This window comes from Pelmatolapia mariae, linkage group LG7 (genome assembly GCF_036321145.2).
Source record: "Pelmatolapia mariae isolate MD_Pm_ZW linkage group LG7, Pm_UMD_F_2, whole genome shotgun sequence".
Classification (NCBI taxonomy): Eukaryota; Metazoa; Chordata; class Actinopteri; order Cichliformes; family Cichlidae; genus Pelmatolapia; species Pelmatolapia mariae.
Window position 1 is genome coordinate 1,862,639 of NC_086233.1, and position 18,517 is coordinate 1,881,155.

Genomic DNA, 18,517 nt, shown 5'->3' on the forward strand with positions numbered 1-18,517 from the left:
ACTGAAATGGATGATTCAACCTTCAAGGACTTTTTTAGACGGCCGTGATGAAGCTTTTCTCTCTGCGTCCATCACCGTTGTGTACTTTGTATTTTATGCTTTGATGGTTGAACATGATTTGCCATCAATAATAATAAATTCCATTCAGGTTTATTTATTCATATAGTGCCAGTTTACAACAACGGTCGCCTCAGTGCACTTTATGTTGTAACGTAAAGAGCGTCCAATTATAGAGAGAAACCCGAACATCCTGCTATGAAGGAAAAACTCGCTTTTAACGGGAAGTGACCTCCAGCAGAATCATCTGCATCCGATGGAGCCTCTGTTCAGCTTCTCTCAGAACATTTTAATATTTTACTTTTTATTTTACTAAAACTGGAACGATGATTGATCTGTGGATGTCTTTCTTTGTGGTTCCTTAACTAAAACTACACTAAACTCTGTTTATTTTATGTAAAATTCAAATTTTAAAGTCTGAATTTATCATTTTTTCCCCTCAATTCTTTATTCTAGATACGTTCACCGCTTTAATCATAGAAAGCATCCAAGTCAGCGTTGGAAGTGCTCCATGATTTTCTCAGATATCACCCGGTGTATGTCACAGTCACCTGAGCGCAGCGGGTCAAGCAGGTGGTGGGCGGGGTGTGAGGGGTCACCTGTGATGGGCCTGGGCTTTTACCATTACTAATGAGAAAAATATTCTTCCAGATGCTGTATTAAATTTTATGTTTTGAAGAGTAAAAAATGAGATGTGTTTTCATCTGATTAATAAAACTTGATGTGTTTGATTTGCTATGTGGGGGCTAAAACAAGTAACTGAAGCAAAGTGTTAAACTTTGGTGTTTCCTGGTGAGAGGCTGCGCGTCCATCAACAATGCAAATGGAAATCAATGCCTCAGGAACAGGAAATCGTTGGCGTCCAAATGAAAGAAGGTGGAAATGCCAGTCACACCCCAGGAGGCTGATGGATGGAAAGAAGAGGCCTCCTGGACGCCGACACCCTCAAGGCCTGGACGGGAATACAGAGAGCGCGGTAACCGTGTCCAAGGAAGATCCTGCATCTCCGCAGTTTGATTTAAACAGACAGGATGCAAAGATTAAAAACCAACATTAATGAATATGGAAATGGAAAGAACTAAAACTAGGCCAAACTATAAGAGCAGTAATGTTACAGTTGTTCTTAAATGAAATTTCTGCAAAGAGAAAGAAATGAAGTCATGAGTTTTGAAAAGAAGTAATTCTGCTCCGTTTAACAAGCCATCCAGTAACGTCTAGTTTCATTTTTCTAGAGGGAGAGAGTCAGAAACGTCCACAGGCTCCAAAACTGAGTAAGTCGCACTAAAATAATCCAGCTGGATAAATGGCACCGAGGCCAGAGGCAAGAGGTATAAATGTACTTTTAAAAGGACAGTTCACCCCAACACAAGATGATTGCAGGCTGTCTGTATAAAACCAGTGAACCTGAGACTGATTGAGCTAGCTCGAACAATCAGTTCACAACATGAATGAATGCCTGTTCATCTGCGTGCTGGACAGTCAAACGCACAGTGACAGCGCCGCTCTTTGCCATTAAACAGTGTTTCCCAATCGACGTGGCGGAGCGTCCGTCCCTCATCCATCTGCTACTGAAATGTCAGCTTGTGAATCACCTAAAGCACCGGTCGTTTTAATCGAGGTCTGCGTTGCCTCTGCTCCGGCCACGGGAGACGGATTACTGAAGTCAAGGGAGGGGAGGAAGAGGAGACTGATAGAGCAGCATCCGTCCGTTGCCTTGGTGACTTGGTGAAACTGTACAGACGGGAGGAGGAGGAGGAAGCAGCCAGGTTGATGTGACTGACAGATCTGGTACAGAGCGCACAGAACGAGCGGAAGTGGCAGCGAGAAGAAAGAAGCTCCGAGACGCCGTCGAGGCGAGCGCTCATCTGCTTCACGTGGGTTCCTCCTCTCTGCACGCCCTCGCCTCATGAGCCACGAGAAGACGATTTGATGCTCGAGTTTCCAGACTGTGGGTCATCCCAGTCAGAGGCTGCGTGAAACTTTCACAGCAACGGTGGAATATAAATGTGTGGCCAGCTGAGGCCCGCATGTCGCTTTTTATTAAGAGATTAGCGGGATAATTCCTCACACGATACTCGGGGTCCTTGTGTTACCACAGAGCTGCCCTTGGTGCGCCTTTGTCATTCGTCACGTTTAAAGCAGGGCTGTCGAGGAGAGGTGGATGTTGTTGCGGGAGGGGGTCGAGGGGGGAAGCAGCCTCGGGCTACGGGTCATATTTCATCGTTTAAGCGGAGCATCGCCTCCAAGCTCCCCGCTGCCCGGCTCAGATGAAAGATAGCAGCGGGAGGCTTCACGCCAAAGCTTTGAGGCCTGTTCGTCACATCAGTGACTCGGGCTCTCCGAGGACTCGGAGAGGACCACACCTCGGGCAACAAAGCCTAGCAGCGAGGCGGGGAGAGGGGGAATTTGTAATGTCACTGGTAGACGCTGTGAGGTCTCAAACATTCATCTTTACTGACAACGAGTGTCGGCAGGAGCAGAATCTGGGTTCCTGCTCATGTGAGATCAGGACAAAAAGAAAACGTGCAGGGACCCTCTGCTGTGTGACATTTGAGTCAGATAACTTGATGCGTACAGCACGTCTGGACTGCAGCAAGAACGATTTGGGATGACTGATGAATTATAGTTTCTAAGGTGTTTGCAAATCTCCTTTTTTCACTTCTCTTATCTCCTCGAAACTGACGAGGAAGCAGGAAGAGGTCCTCTGCATCTCAGCCTGCCTGGGGCATTTTTCACCGTGTGGCTTAATCTTGAGACGGGTTGTGTCGCACGGTGAATCATCTCCTTAGGAATCAATGATCTGTCAACAACGCTGCAGCATATCTGGAGATTTGACAGTTACCGTCATGTGAAAAAGGCATTTCTGATACGACTCTGCAGTAAAAACCAAGTCAGCCCTCACTGCTTCCATAGGAATTTAGAGGAAAATTACCAGCCATGGTCAGCACGGTGGAGGAGGGATGATGATCTGAGTGAACCATGAGCTCCTCTGTAGAGTCAGTGTGAGGCCGTGTGTCCCACAGCTGAAGCTTGGACCAAACCGGGTCATCAACATGACAAAGATCCAAGCACAGCAGCAGATCTGCAACAGAACAACTGAAGAAGAGAAGAATGGAGCTGCTGCAGAGCTCAGAGAGCTGTGCATGAACAAGTGCTGCAAACCTCAATGAGCTGAAGCAACACTGTGTTTTCTTTTTTTAGTGTTTTATTAATAGGAAATATTTCAGTAATTCAAAGGTTCAGTACCAGAGTAAAATCTCAGTAAAACACACACGCGGGTAAATCAGTGATGTGCAGCATTCATTGACTAACAAACATGTAAACAAATAAAGATGAACACACAGAAATACGAAAAGTTGAAATGATGGTTTCAGTGCAAACTGTGACTAAAGTGTGCGTCTGTGATTTAATTATCACACAGGGAGGTGTGAATGTAAGCTGAGGTAGAAAGGTGTGAAATTAAATGTGAGTCTTTCCATAGCGAGCAGTCGTCTTTAATAAGCTTCAGAGGATAATGACAAGAAATACAGTGAGTGGAGTGCTTCTGTGTTCAGGCGGAGCTCAGAGTCCTGCTTAGGAAGAGATGATCTGATGATGTCCCGACTGTTTGTGATCCAGTCGGTCCGTTTATCATCAGCCTACTGAGAAATTCAACCTTTTTTAAATATCGGCTGCTTGTTTGCTTTAAACTGAAAACTATGAACAAAATTAAGAAATAAGAATAACAGGAAAAAAGGCTTGATGATGCCCATCAGTGAAATCAAAGTCTGTATGCTGGCAGTGTGATCCAAATGAACGGAAATCATGTCAGCTGTAGACTGTGTGCCAGCACGTATACAGATGGGTGCAGCTACTTTAGATCCATGCATCAGTTTCCTTATGAGGCTGCGAGGTGAGCATCTTGGTTGCCATGGTGTTGGTTCTCTTTGGATCCACACCTGGATGAGAGGATGCAGCTGGTTGGATCCATCGACGTGCAGGTGCATCCCACAGGTGCTCATCAGTGTCTGTCAGGTGTATTATCTGTTCATTGTTGGTTGTTTGGCTCTTCTCACTCCAAACCATCAGTTTGAACACAGAGGCTGTCCCTAAAAGCCTCTCGCTGCAGTCTCGTTTTGCTCTATAGTGCCGTCTCCATCCAGGGATGCTACCTGCTGCTGTTGCTATGGTTACATTTCTGTCAAACTCATTTTCTTTCCTCCCGCCATCAGATCTCAGTGAGTTACTTCAGCGTACGCTCGGGGCCTGTAGCTTCGCCCTGCCTGTAATATCTGCTGATCATATGAGCCGAGCCACAGGTTCAGTTTATGGTGACGATGAGTCCGAACTGCAGCAGGAATTCTGTTAGCATCATCAGGAAAACCAGCACAGAAATAATTATTAATCGTTCAGCCTGTGCTGGTGATTTTGTGTTAAATGGCTCTGATCTCTCTCTGCAGACGCAAACCTGTCTGCTGTTACTATGACAGCTGCTGCTCACTGCTGTTGAATGCTCCTGCTGACCTTCTGCTTCTCTGCTTCTCGCTGTCTCATTCTCGTGCCGTATGAAAGGTCTCTGAGAACAGTTCTCGAGATCCAGACTTTGGTTGCGGGCAGGTGAAAGCAGCACCAACAAAACACTGTGTAAAGCAGTTTGCAGCCAGAGAGCGTTTCCTCCACTTGGAATCTCCCAGATCTAAAACAGAACTTCCTCCACAGATAGCTGCATTGTTGCTGCAGGACGTCAGTTTATTTCCAAAATGACGCTCAGCACTTTGCTTTTATAGATGAATACGACCGTTTGGCAACTCATCAGTGACGAGTTGTGCTCATCGGTGCAGACGGACTCGGACTGATTGCATGTTTGCAGTCGGTCTGCAGGTATTTGTAAATCCTCACCGGTTGGTCCAAATTCAACTGAGATTGATTGGAGACAGGTTTCCTTCCACCAGGCAAACTGTGCAATCACCTTGCACAAACGTGATTAACCAGAGGTGCGGGTGTTGATGCTCGGTCTCTGTCCACCAGTTGGTTAAGTCTAATCACTGGGCAGCTGCTGGTTAATTTCTTCTACTTTGCATGAACTGTAAACGAGGCATTGCACGAGCCTTCCTCTGTGTGTAAAAGAAAAATCTGTCATATCTGTGTGGTGGATGTGTTGTACTTGCATGTCTGTATCTGTGTTTGTGGGGACAACGTTCTATTTTAGACCGCAGGAATGAGGACACTTAGGGATGGACCTCACTTTGGGACGGCTCTTCAAAGGGCCGTTTGATGGCGCAGGCTTGGTTTGTGTTAGGATTCGGGTGATGTGTTATTTCAGTGAGAGTCCTCGCAGAGATACAAGCACAGTCAGGCATGTGTGAGTGTGACAGAGTCTCAGAGGTAATGAATAATCGTCCACCGTCATGGAAACCACTCGGTTTTCTCCTCGGCATCCCAGATGACATCAAACGGCGCCGCCGCCATCATTAGCCACGGGATATTTTCCTGTTTACTAAAAAAACAAAAATGTTGTTTTTAAAGAATTCAGGAGGAAACTGACAGTAATAAAAGTTTGTGCTGTCATCAGGAAGCTGTTGTTTTGACAGAAAGCTTCGCTCTCGCACAGACGGTCGGGTTTTATGTTTTCACTCGGAGATGCTTCTCCTTGATAAAGCCTCCTGTGTGAGCGCTCGTCACGGGGCTGCTGTCAGCGCGCCGCCTGTTTACCTGCCTCACACCTGACTGTGACTCGATCACTGCCGTGGAACGAACACATTGGCAGGTGAATTTGAGATCTCTTTAGCACACAGTAATGACTGCTGTGGGAGACTGTGAGGAATGATGGCCGCTGCTGTCGGGCTTGATTACACCAGGAACCTCATTTATTAAATGGATTTACAATAAACAAGCAGCTACGTATAAAAACCTTGGTTTGCGACGGAAATGCAAAGTCTGCACTTGACGGAGCAGCAAAGAGAAGAGTGCAAATTACTCCTAAAGTGAGTCAGTGCCCATAGACTCACACGTTGACACTTTACAGCATGAAGAAACCTGTTTACAGTCTGTTACAACAACAGTAGCCAGTTTAATCGCTGACGTCCTTCGACAGCGCTTCGGTCTTACCCACGGTGCTGGTGAAGGTGGAGTAGAAGAGAAACGTATTCTGTGGACAGGTGTGCTCCTGACATCAGGAGTATTTGTAATTGATCGTACTTTGTGCGCCAACCTGATTCGACCTGAGTCGTATCAAATGAATCACTCGCATCTGCACGTGAACATAAATGAGGCTTTGCACACGAGACGTGACCTGCTGTAGCATAACTCTATGAATCTTCAATAACTTGTAATATTGTGTGACTGTATATTTAAAATGAAGGAATCAGAATTGCATGCAAAATTTGTTAAGACTCATCAGCGACGAGTCCGTCAGTGTGATTGTTTAAATTGCAGAGCGCCTGAAGGCATCACCCGGGAATCGTTTGCAGCTCTTTCAGCCTTAAAGCGTTGACCTTTGACGAAGCGCCCCCCTCTGGACCAATTAGTGTAGTGTTAAGAGGCGTCCTCACACATGTCCCAACTAACGTTTGCACATCCCTGCAGTCAGACGTCTCCCTCAGCTCTTTCATTGTCAGCCGGAGCTCAGAATAGACGTCGGGCAGTACGTACCATTGAAGGTCCAGTCCACTGGAGCGTCGACGTGGAGCAGCGAGGTCACTGCAGCCAAATCAAAAAGCTGCTCTGGGCAGTTGTGAGGAGGGCCAGGCTGCTCTGGCCTCTGCAGGTACCACAGACTGATCCGTCTGTGCAGCGCGCAGCCAAACAAACTGAGGTGGCTGCTGATCCAATGTTTGATCTTAATTATCACCCTGCTAAAGGAAAGATTTTGCTATTAGATGTTCTTTTTTTGTGTTTTTGGAGGGGTGGGGCTGGAGGTGATTATCCACAATGAATTTTGCATGAGTGAAGAGACAAGAGAGCGGCTCTCATTCCTAGTTTGAGCACAGCCAGCACAGAGCAAATGAATCTTAAAATTACCATAGGTCACTGAATTAATTCTCCAAATGGCAATTGGTGTGATTTCTCCAGGGGGACAGTGACTGGCACGATGCTTGCTGGCTCACCTGTAGGGGTGGATGTGAATTTCCACTGGCAGAGGTGGAGGTCGCAAACTGTTTTGGGGAGATTCGTCTGTTACTCGAGTACTTTAGAGTGTCTGTGAAGAGTTTGTGAGCCACCAGCGCCTTCTCGTTCCACCAGTTAAACTGACTGGTCTGAGCATAATTTGTCTTTTGTTGTCTGAGCTGTAATTTCTTCAGATCAGATGCTTTTGTGATGCACGATACGTGCTGCTGTTTACGGTCAGGTTAGGCCACATGTTAACAATATCCCTGCTTCTGCTGTTAAATGTCATTTCTATCAGTTTTTCTATGTGCACAGTGTTTCCAGCATTAAAAATACTTTTAGTGTTATTCATTGTTTGTATAATTACTCTAACAGCAAGCTTGGGGGCAGCAAAGTCCACCAAGCAGCAGATTCTGGTGCTGGCTAGCTGCAAGCGCCACGAAGTGCCCAATGCTGCACTTCCACTAACGTCCACTTGAGGCCGCCTCCAACAGTTAGTCAGCCCCCATCGACTCCCCTGGTAAAATGTTCCAGTTGGATATTTGAGTCTGAAGCGCCATGTTGTCAGTGGTAGAGGTGGAGGTCACAAACTGTTTGGGGAGGTTCTGGTTCACCTGTTGCATAAATACTTCAATGTTACCCTTATTAATCAAGTTAATTAATTAACATAATGAATTAAGTGAATAATTTAAGAGAGGAGCTGAAGATCTCATCGTTGAGGAGATGCAGTCGTCTTGTTTAAACAGGCTAAATGTATTAAAATCATCAGCGCACAAAGCAGGCTCATGACATCGTGATATGTGGATGACATGTTGTGCAAGATGCATAAAAACGGCTCAGTTTCTGCCCATTTTTCAAAGCTACCTGTACAAACCCCGTGTCCAAAAGTATCGGGACATAAAATAAAAACAGGATTCAGTGGTTTTTAAATTTTATGTTTCATTGAAAATAGTTTAAAACAGGGAACAAATGGAATGTGGTGCAAGACAATTTTGTGAATATTTAACTGAATGTGATGATCTGAAGGCAGAGCTGGTGCCCTAACATCTCAGACTGTTTGGCGTCCATCACACTTCCACAGTTCCCAGTGAACAGTCCAGCATGAGTACCTTTTTATTATGGGATTAACATACTGTGAGTTGGAGGTACTCTCCCTGTGACTAGTAGTAAAGATAATCTCCAAATGTGTAAATGACAAGTGTGAAAAATGTCTTTTTTTTGGCCTGTTTGGTCATACAGCTTCATCCTTTATCTGTGAAAGTGCGATGATGTGTCGGTTTAAAGGCAAACAGAGGAGACGAGACAGATTTGGATGCCAGTTATTAGTTTATTTGCACAAATAAGAGGGAATAGTGATGCACCTGAGATGTGCTGAGTCAGAGGCGGTGCTGTCAGTCAAGCACAAATGATGAAACAATCCCGAACCCGGAGGTGTGGATCCTTGGTCAAAAACCACAGACACACCTGCACTCCCTCTTTGGTTTGGAAAGGCTTTGCTTGGAGCTTTTTCAACACTTTCTGCAATGGTACACATTTATTGTTTCAAGCGCTTTGCTGCAAGTTTACATTTGTATTTGATGCATTTTCTTTATTCTGCACTCAGAAGTGTTTAGAAGGTCCTTGTTTAAACTGCAGTTTGGTGTTTGGATGTTTTCCTCGTGCCTGCGTTGGTTTCCTCTCACATGCATGATCGGTTTAAGTGTTCCACGTCCAGGCTTCATGTTCCAGTTTGAGTTTAGTTTTCCCTGTGTAGTCCAGTAAGTGTTGCCTGAGTTTCCTCCTGCCTTTGTTTTGGATCGCGTTGAGTGATCCAAAACAAAGTTTTGGTTTCCACATTCTGCTTTTGGGTTCACTCGTCTCCACCTCCACACAGTCTGCCACCCCAGAGTGCGACAGGATTAATGACATCCTGATTACTTTTGCTTTGGCTACTACAAGCTGATTTCAGTGCTTACATGTCTTTCTACACTTCCTTAAGTAGAATTATTATTAAGTGCTATAAATACTTCTTTCTTCTTACATGGGCAGCGCAAACTGTTGAAACTCTGCAGCCACTTTTCATCCGTCTGTATGAGGGCGCAGCGCCAAACACGAGCCTGAGAGTCAAACCAAAAATCTTCTGATTTCTTGTTTTAAAATCTCGATCGAATGCAGTGACAGAAAAGGACGACACCGTTAGCAGTTGCCTCTGAGGAACTACTGATGTTGCAGTGCTGTAACACTCCTGTTGCTGCTTTGTGTCGCACGTATCCACCAGGATCTCAGGAGCGACTGTGCACGGTCTGATCAGCTTGTTGGTCAGAAGTACATTATCTCCTGCCTCCGGTTAGAAAATCACTGAGCTTCTGTGTTAACTCCAATTTGGACACCACCATCAAATCTCGTTAACCTGCTCACTGGGATGTCAGAGCATCCTCACGTTGGCCGTTTTAGAAAGCTTTGAAGACCAACAGGAAACATCCTATTGTTCGCTATGCAGGAGTTCATGATTACAATCCAGTTTCCACATGTAATGATGTGGTTCTCTACTTTTTAATACGAATAATAAACACCAAGACATCCCCATATGATGTTTTCATAAAATACAAAGCTAATGACTCCCCGTTTAAAGCTGTCAGCTGTAAGCGCGTCTTTATTAGCGCTCCGTCCTAATTTCTTTCGGTGCGCCCTCGTGTTTCCAAGAGTCTGCTTCCAGCGACTAATTATTACAACTCAAATGCAGAAAACATTTATTTTGGCAGAACGTTTTAGACATCTGTTGTGGGTTCATGAAAGCTTCCCTGTGAAACGCTGACAGGGACACAATGAGCGTCTCTCTTCAGATGAAGACAAGTTTTTGTAAATAGAAAAAGGAGGGAGGAAATGTGCTTCGTTTGAAGGTGGAATTAATAATTTATTCTGTCAATAAACAATCGTCAGTGTTCAGGGAAAAGAACGCAGGGGATTGTTCTTCAGCACGCACTGCAGACAGAAACCAAAAAACAGAAGTGGCGAGAAAGGATGTAACATAACAGGTGCTTATTATTGAGACCTCATTTTATATCATTGGTTTTATATATAAGTTGCTTTTCTCTTTCTTACCTGTTTGGTCGAATGCAATTTTGCCTTTTTTCCATTTTTTTGACTTGATCCATTCTCTTCCTGTCAGTTTGAAAACTGAAGACGATTTAACTGGAAACGTGTGGGCGGGGCATACGGGCGAACCGCAGCCATCGTGGGCCGCGTCAGGTTGCGTTTCAGGTTGACATTGGACTATGGTGCAGGGTTTCCAGGCGGTTTGCAGATAGAAGAATGTATAGTGCAAAATTCTTTAAAAAGAGAAAGTGTTGGCCCCGCTCCTGATCTTTTTTATATGTGTCATCAAACGAATTGTAATATTCGACAAAGTAAATGCAGATTTCTCCTCTTGGAAAGGTTCAGCGCTGTTCCAGGTTTTCTCCATGTGTGGATCACGGCTCTCACCGTGGTTCATTGGACTCCCAAAGCCTTAGAAATGGCTCTGCGACCCTTTCCAAGCTGATAGCTGTCAGTGTCAGTGTTTCTCTAGATCGTGGCGTTATCTGCTGCTGTTTGGGATCTATTAGCCTCACTCTATCAGGCAGCTTCTGTTTAAGCGATTTCTTGATTCAGCAGGTCTGGCAGTAATCAGGCCTAATCACTGGGCTGTATTTAAGTGGTTTATGTGCTTTCTGCAAATCCCATGGATTATCTAGAATGTAAAAATGAGGTCAAATCATATTTAAAGTCCTTTTTTTTAAAGCTTCATATCTAAAATGATCTCAGAAAGCTTAAAAAGTCAGAGCAGGGCTATTTACTGGCTCTAAATGGGAGCGATAACATAGCATTAAGACGAGTCCCTAAATGGACAGATCGCAGGTGTAAATCAGCAGCTGGTTTCCTGTTTTCCTCTGTGGATGGTGCTAATGGAGCTAATGCACCGCAGGAGAAAAAGCCTGAAATCTTTTCACCCATAAACTCCACAACTGTCTCACAAATCCAACCCTGGCCAATACTTCAGCAGGACACGGCCGTATTTCTCCCAGCCTGTAACTACTCCAGGCAGAGGACAGTTTATGTGTTACTTCTGTAATTAAATCTTCGGATACTTTCCCCGAATCAATGGATAGTACCGGCATAAAACACCGGCTTCGAGCGCGTCTGTGTCTGCGCGAAGGCCGGTCAGATCGATGGTGAATGGTGGCGTCGCTCGAGGCTCGCTGGCATCAGAGGTGCGACCTTGACCTTTCTGGTTCGCTGCCATTACTGCACATATTACACCTTGTTGTTTTTATCACAAAGCAGCTCCTCCTCCGTCTCTGCTGCTGGCTGGTGTTCCAGACGCAGCCTGGAGGAGGTATCGATGGCAGTTAGCTGCTAAAGACGGCTCTTTGCAGCTATGTGCCGTCACTGTATTCAAGTACTAATATGTGCTCTGTAGGCTTAAAGAAGGCAGATGACTGCAATCCTGATTAGGGTATCAGTGGAGTTTGTCTGCCCTTTTTTCTCTTCATAACTTTGATGGGCTGAATGGACCAGGAACTTTGGGCAGAATTTTGAGGCACAGCCAAAGGGATGCAGGGATTCACTCTGGTGGCCTCGGGGTGATGCTCTTGCTTTGATTTGTCTCTGTTGGTTTCCTTTGTGACCGCCAGCTCACATCTGGGTGGTTTGCAGCTGTGAGTGAAGCAGCACAGAAGAAAGTTAGAAGCTCAGAGTCCCAGGCCGTGGTGCGTAGTTCAAAGTCCAATGCCAAGTGGGATACTCACTCCAGGCTGTAGTGGAGTTTCAGTTCTGGGTGGAAGACCCGCGTTCACATGTGTGGAGAGAGTGGAGCAAGTGGCATTATGGTGTTGTCTGAAGGGTGGGAGGGAGGCCTACGTGGACTGTTGCCCCATCACCTTGGATGGAGCAGATGGAAAGGTGGTGTAAATAATCAGGTACGCCATCATCAGCCATGTTGGAATATTCTGAAAAAATCTGCTGTTATGTAAACGCACAGAGTGGACTCATCAGTGGGAGGAAAAGGTGCTCGTGTTCTGCGAGCTTGCCATTTTGAATCTCGCCGTGTGGTTTTATTGTTTGTCTTTATTGTGCTTCCTGTGCGGGTGGCACACTGACAGGTCATTATGTGGCTGCCTGCTAGCTGCGCTCGCTGGTGTCAGGACGGCGCCGTGTGTGTTCCTGCCTTTGGTCTGAGCCCTCGCCGTGACAGGCACTTGCCTAAGTCGTGGCTCCCGTGCTGGCCTCATTAAGTGGAGTGTTGCGTGGGTTTTATATCAATGTCACGGCTGTCGGGGTGTGTGGAGGTGGGCCGAGAACAAGCCTGGTGCAGCCTGCCTGTTTATCAGTCTCGCTCATTAGTAATCAGCTCATAATCACCAAGAAGAAGAAGAAGTTGCACCGTGTTTGCATCCTCTTGCTTGTTTTTATTATCCCTGCTGTGCGATCTGTAGAGCCGCAGCCGCTGCTCCTCCTGAGCTTTCCATGCAGCCCGGCCTCATGTTTAAGCATGTCGGAGTTCCCAGGCGACTGATTTATGCCACTCTTATTTCTGCTCCAACAGGGAGCTCATCTGAGCTGGACAGCGGGGCGTCTCTGAGCCTCGATAGTGCAAACTGCAGTTGCAGATTGCTGTCAAGGCTTCTCTGCAGGAAGCTCAATGCGTGACTTTATTTTTGGGGGATAAAATTCGACTCTATAATTTAGCTGCTTGCCCCCCGCTCACTGAGCGACGGAGCACGTTCTTTCTTTGAACAGCCTTTTCATTTGGCGCTTTTCTTTTTCTCTCCTCTTTCGTGTTTTGTGGCTTTCAGACAAAGGCTAGGCAACCAGTCGGCACCCTCTGAGCTTCAGTTTAGCAGTTTTGTTTATCCCTTGTTTTCATTCTGGTTTTTGCCCCCACAGGCCTCCTCACGGCCTCTGCTGGGATCTTTGGGACTCTGCAGTGTTTTTCAGCTCCAGAACAAAAGCAAAGAGAAGCATGTGGACCTGTGGAAGGATTCCTGCTGCTGCTGATCATTGTTCTGCAATTTTTAAAGTAATGGACTGACTTCAAGTCGAGCTATAAAATGCTAAAGCTAAAGTGGATTTAAACGAATCACAAAACATTAAAAACTACAAATGAAACTCAAGTTTTGTACAGACTCAACCTTTGGGGATTTGCTTTCCTGGATGATTGAACATGAGACTCTTTGTGGATGAAGCCCAGAGACGATCTGCACAGACACGAGCAGAACATGACAGGAAGGCCCCAGACGGGATCTTTGTGCGGTGAGGTGACCGTGCTAACCACCCCGCCACCGCGACCTCGGAGTACAGATGCCAGCTGCTGTCCAAGACAGTGAGTCGGAGTTTTTCTGCAGGACGAGGGTTTCACCGGACACACAGCCGATCGTGTTCTTTAGTTATTCTTTGTCATAAATGTTTGCTTCGATCAAATTTAGAAGACCTCGGCACGCGTGGTTTTGTACTTACATACTTGTTCATGTGCACATGACCATCTCTGTCATAAATGGGACATTTGTTGGAAACACTCCTGTAATTTTCGGCTTTTTTGCAATAATTAGTTGCAGAAACATTGCATTATCGTCCTCAGGCTTTCTGACATGCAGATGACCTTTGTGTAGCGTGCAGCGCTTCGTCCACAGCACACACAAAACAGGTGTTGCACCTTCAAACGAGTTGGCGAGTAAGCCTGCGTCGATGACATCATTTCACTAAGTCTATAAGTCACAACCATCAGCACCAAAGATCAAAGGAACTTTGAACTTAAATACCAAACTGCTGCGAGTTTTCTGACTCAGACGTCAAAGTTCGCAGCGATTTCTCTGCCAGTCTGAAACTCGCTCTGCTCGTGACTCACTGAGATTATCTCGTCAGAGAGCGTTAACTCCGATCCTCGAGGTAATGTGGAGGAAATACAAATTAATACTTAAAGATGCAATTAAAACATTTTAATTAAACGCTGCACTCAGGAGACGAAATTAAATCTGTATTAAAAGTGAGAGTTTGTGGGAAAGAGGGCGTATTGATCTATCGTGTCTGTGTGTCCTCGGCCGCCTCACGATGTGTGAAAGCTGCAGGATCAAAACTTCAGCCTCCACATTTACCTTAAATTTAAATATACAAGACCAAAGATGTAGAGCTGTATTAATTTTGGGGACTAGATTATTAATATGACAGTGTATATATTCTACTCTGCGAGAGTTTTGAGTCACCTGTTGTCTGTTTATATTTACTATGAAAATGAAAATAGGTGAAGGATTTATTTTAAACATGTGCAAACATAAGTGGAAATGCAGCGTGGGAGGCAAAAACAGAGTTTGACCAGGACTGCTAATCTGGCATATCCAGCATGTTCCTGGTGGGCTGACGCACTTTTGGGCCAAAGGCCCTGCAAGCACTAACAGCAGCCCATTGGTTCACTTTCATTGCTGACACTGGATTGTCCAATCAAACCTCTTGATCCCCTCCCCTACATTGGCTGTATGCTCCTGCGGCTTGTAGAAAAGTTTAGAGTGGAAGAAGTGACTAAAGGTGGAGAAACTAAAAATACAAACAGCAAATGTGTCAAATTAAGCGACATGTTAGTGTCGATGCTGCTGCACAGGTGGCTGCACCGCTGCTCCTCCGGACCCTGACCTGCTCCGTACATCAGAACATGATTTGGATCCATCGCTCCGGCAGACCTGTTCCTCTGATCTTTAGTCCAGTTCTGGTTTTCATACCAGCGAAATGCAAACATCTACTGCACAAGGCCACTTTAAATAATTAGAAAGAAGTCATGTCATTGTGTTCGTGTGATCTCGGTGTTTCTGAGGTAGCTGCTTCAGTTTATTAGTGTCTTCTGAGTCTATTCAAGCTGGGCTGTTGTTTTATACACGACACAATAATAGAGAAAAATCAGTCATGTCTGTGAAATTCAGAGAAATGCATCGCTGTTGCACTTCGCACCTCAAAGCCTCACGTTGGCCTTTTTGCTGCCACCACGCTTGGACATTTTAACACGGCAGTCTATGGGACTGACTCAGGTGGACTTGAGAGGACCTACAGGTCCAGAGGTTGGGGTCACAGTTTGCCCCTCGAAGCTTTAGATGCTTCCTGAGGAGTTGGAATTGGTTGAAAGTCTGTGTTGTACTTGTGGAGATGAAATGCCAGCATCCCAGCTCCAGATCATCCGCCACAGCCGGCGTGAAGCCTCACAATACGCTAAGCAGGAGAGGAGGCCTCTCCAGAGAGCGAGCCGGTATGAAACTCTGCTGCTGTGACCGCTGTTTGTCTTTTTTTAGAGAGTCTCATTTGAAGTCCATCTGTCACTGTCAGATGTCTGCTTCTGTCCACGGCTTTAACACTTCCATCAAACAGGATTTGACTTCTTAGGAAGCGAATCCTGTAAGCATCCATGTACTTGTACAGGAATTTAAAAGAGCTTTCTGTTCTCTGAAGCATCGAGTCTCAGATTTTGGTGTGCTGTGAATCAGAGATTATGAGGAAAAATTAATCTTCAGGGGGAGAAAAGAAACCAGTTTTCACAGCCCCAACAACAGGAATGTACCAGAATGCACTGCAGCTGCGAGGCAGAGACTTGTGAAGTGCATAGCAACTTCATAAACTGTGCATTGAGCTGCATGGACTCTATAGCTGTCTTCAAAACCGATAATGTGTGCTATCACAGCGGGATCTTTTCATCTGAAGAGCGATTGGTTGTCTCAGTCTCTGTAAATGTTCGCTGGCGTTGACGAGCACTTTTTAAGTAACACCTCTGATGTTTGTTTGGCTTCGTCATGCTGCTGCAGCATGAGTCTTCCTCAGCTGTAATACAGGAGCTCTGCATGACTCGCAGTGCAAAATAAGCCTTATTTATGCTACATTGTAGCGCTACAGTTCATCCTCTTCCTGAAATAAGCCCTTTAGCCCCGCCCCTTTCACCCAACTTTCTTCTGATTGGGTGCCACTTACAAACAGGAGGTTCATATTGGGGTGGGTGGGGATTTTATGCATCATGTGACCATGTAAGGGATATCCTCTACCTTTGACCATCTACTATGTTTGGGTTGCTGATTTTTTGTTTCTCTGTGCATGAAAACACGTTGAAACGCACCAACGCGGTTCACTATCTCCCACTTATTAAATCTTTGTGATCTTCTGGTCTGCTTGATCCTGTTTTTGATCCAGTGTCCACAAAGTGTGTTTGAGTTCCCTGCAGCTTCAGTGCAGCCACGATCTGACTCTGAGAACAACAAGCAGATTTCTGACTCAGGGTCTGAGGCCATTTTTCAAACGATGAACCATATTTCTGACAGGTGAACGATGGCTGCAGTTAGATGTACTTGAACGAGCCTCTGATGGGTCGTTTGAACACTTACCTTTGTGGCATCAAGCTACAAACTCCAAATATAGTATTAACTGTGTTTTCTACTGGAGACTCCTCTTTGCCATGGACCAGGAATACCAGTGAGAGACCACCGTCTCATTGCTTTAATTATATGCTTCTGTTTGCTAGCTGAGCTGGTCTAATGATGCAGTGAGACATCTCCATCAGCTGGAAATAAGTTTTAGCAGGTGGAGTTACATAAACATCAGGTCTTTGTTTCGGTTTGAGTCGAGAACGTTCAAAAATGAAGACAGAGTACAGTGAGTTCATCTCTTACCTCTGGGGCTCGTTATGCTGCGTTTTAAGAAATGTTGAAAATCACTAAAGCAGAAGCAAATTTCAGGCTTACTGGAGATGAATGCATCGGGGAGATGGAATGAAGTTTTCTTCCAAAAATAAGCAGGAAGTTTGAACATCAGAGAGTCAGATCAGATTTAAAGTGTCTTTGCTTTAGAAGACATTTCCATCCAAAACAACACAGATTTTAAAAAGGCTCGCACATTAGTTTGACCTGCTGTGAATAATCAAGAAGTATGTTCTGAAACATTTGTGAATATATGTTTATCGGCAGGACCCGTACATCCGCTGATCCAGTGATGGATACTAAATATTCCCAAATTGTCACAAATTAGGTGTTAAAATCTCAGTTTCACAGAAGCCCCGCCCACTAGATCTTTGTGTGCAGTGGGATAACCAGTTGGAAGAAAGTTGATGATGTCTTAGTGGCTAGCAAAAATCCGTGGTTACCCAGTAATCCCATTGAATTCTTCATATTCAGCAACCAGCTGGTTGCACATGTAACACCCTCGACCTCTGAGTATGAAGACGTTTGTGCAGATCGTCTGGTGGGAGGCAAACTGTCTCCATACAGCTGCAGTCCGATCCAGACTTGAGCGCTCAGCGAGCTCTGTTGAGAATGACAAAGCTGTCTCACATCCATACTCTGATTAACGCGTTAGGAGTCACTGACGTTTAAGTATCGTGCCCCCAAAACCAGGGATCGAACTGCCAACCTTACAGTTAGTAGATGACCCGCTCTACCTTCTGAGCCACAGCCACCAGACTGACTACAATTAAATATTTGCCAGCTGGTTATATTCTAGTTATGTTCCAATATAGTAAATACGAGGTTGCTGTGTCATTTTACAGTTAGGCACCTTGCAGCAGGTATGTGACTGTTTATGGAGGAATCTCTCTTTCATATCGAGGAGGTTCTGGATGGTCTGCCACTGCGCTGCTTCGAAGGCAGCACTTGAATGCAAGTGTTCGCAGACTTGGTCCTTCGAAGCAATCATTTCACAGACAATGAGGGTTCATTGTACACGCTCACAGTAATTGTGGTTGTGCTGCAGTCTCCAGCTGCTGGTTTCGCTGCTGTAGCATTAAAGGAGGGCGGAGAATCGGCTTGTTTCAGTCCGAGGATGAACTGAGAGAGCGCTGAGCGGACCACCACCTATTGCTACGTCTAAGCGCTTTCAGTCTAACATTCACACTTCAATGATCGCATCAGGAGCAACTGCGGCTTCATTATCTTTCTCAGGGATACTGAAGATAGCAGAACCACCAACCTTCCCATCAGTAGGTGACTCCTGTGCCACAGCCGCCCCAAGGCTCCTGTTAAATGTCTGCCAGTGCTTTTTCATTTTTTTATAGACGTTTTTCCATCTATAACAAAATTAAAGGTGATGTTGAAAAATTTGGAAGATTAATACAGAAAATTCCTGTATTTCAAATTGGTTCTGTATTTGTACAGATGTGTTCCCCGTCCTCGGTATCCCTGACATAACTCTCGGCTTGTCACGCTTGGAGATCCGTGTCACTGCTGCTGAACTCATAATGGTGTGAAAACTTTCCTTGCATGACTGGCACACAGCTTGGTCTGGTTTTGTCAGCTGAGGTAAAAAAAACCCCATCAACTACAAAAATAGGAGCTAAAAAATCCTCCTCCCCAGCACGGAGTCTCACCTGGACACTTTCCGTAGTTTTCGGGGAAGCGGAGAG

At 45.4% G+C, this 18,517-nt stretch overlaps 1 protein-coding gene across 5 annotated transcripts in view; it reads left to right on the forward strand.

The window, feature by feature from the left end:
- immp2l (inner mitochondrial membrane peptidase subunit 2) overlaps nt 1-18,517 on the forward strand; it is a 177,774-nt gene that overhangs the window by 44,488 nt on the left and 114,769 nt on the right. The window lies entirely within an intron of this gene.